Consider the following 1,300-nt stretch of genomic DNA (forward strand, 5'->3'; position numbering starts at 1 on the left):
ACTGGACGCGTTATTCGGAGGTCGTGGGTTCGGATCCCACCGGCGGCATTGTTGTTTTTTCTGCTGCTTTATAAGTAATTTTCTTTAAGCGACTTATTAATCTAAGTATTATTATCCCACTGATAAGCATAACACATAAAAAAAAAGTAACGTTCCCCTATGCACCTTGGTTTCGGTGACTGTTGGCTCCCTTCATACATTTGTCAAACGGGCCCCTCATTTCATTTAACTTGTCTGCTAATAGCTTAACGAGGGTCTCGGTTCTGGCAGTCTTGATGCCATAGCTAGCATAAGAGGGTTCTCGCACAGTTTCCGCCCTCGCCGTTAGATGACGTTCTACCTCACGCTCGCGGTATTACAGGACGTGCTACGCTCGCCGCTATGGTCGAGGGTGGCCTGTTGAACACTCTCAAGGCTCGCTTACACCCAGTAAACATAAATACCCACCAGAGCAGCAGATTGGACAGCCGTCGCCGTAGCTCAGTTGGTAAGAGCACCGGACCCGATATTCGGAGGTCGTGGGTTCGGATCCCACCGGCGGCATGGTTGTTTTTCTGCTGCTTTATAAGTAATTTTCTTTAAGCGATTTATTATTCTAAGTATTATTATCCCACTGATAAGCATAATACATAAAAAAAATTAACGTTCCCCTATGCACCTTGGTTTCTGTGACTGTTGGCTCCCTTCATACATTTGTCAAACGGGCCCCTCATTTCATTTAACTTGTCTGCTAATAGCTTAACGAGGGTCTTGGTTCTGGCAGTCTTGATGCCATAGGTAGCATAAGAGGGCTCTCGCACAGTTTCCGCCTTCGCCGTTAGATGACGTTCTACGTCACGCTCGCGGTATTACAGGACGTTCTACGTCCGCCGCCATGGTCGAGGGTGGCGCTGGTGAACACTCTCAACGCTCGCTTACACCCAGTAAACATAAATACCCACGAGAGCAGCAGATTGGAGAGCCGTCGCCGTAGCTCATTTGGTAAAAGCACCGGACGCGATATTCGGAGGTGCGGGTTCGGGTCCCACCGGCGGCATGGTTTATTTTTCTGCTGCTTTATAAGTAATTTTGTTTAAGCGATTTATTAATCTAAGTATTATTATCCCACTGATAAGCATAACACAAAAAAATTAACGTTCCCCTATGCACCTTGGTTTCGGTGACTGTTGGCTCCCTTCATACATTTGTCAAACGGGCCCCTCATTTCATTTAACTTGTCTGCTAATAGCTTAACGAGGGTCTCGGTTCAGGCAGCCTTGATGCCATAGGTAGCATAAGAGGGCTCTCGCACAGTTTCCGC

At 47.2% G+C, this 1,300-nt stretch overlaps 1 non-coding gene across 1 annotated transcript; it reads left to right on the forward strand.

The window, feature by feature from the left end:
- Window positions 1-469: 469 nt before the first annotated feature.
- Window positions 470-543, forward strand: TRNAS-CGA (transfer RNA serine (anticodon CGA)). Its single transcript has one exon. It is a non-coding gene; the product is annotated as a tRNA-Ser (tRNA).
- The last annotated feature ends 757 nt before the right edge of the window (window positions 544-1,300 follow it).

Source organism: Amblyomma americanum, chromosome 6, assembly GCF_052857255.1.
Source record: "Amblyomma americanum isolate KBUSLIRL-KWMA chromosome 6, ASM5285725v1, whole genome shotgun sequence".
NCBI lineage: Eukaryota > Metazoa > Arthropoda > Arachnida > Ixodida > Ixodidae > Amblyomma > Amblyomma americanum.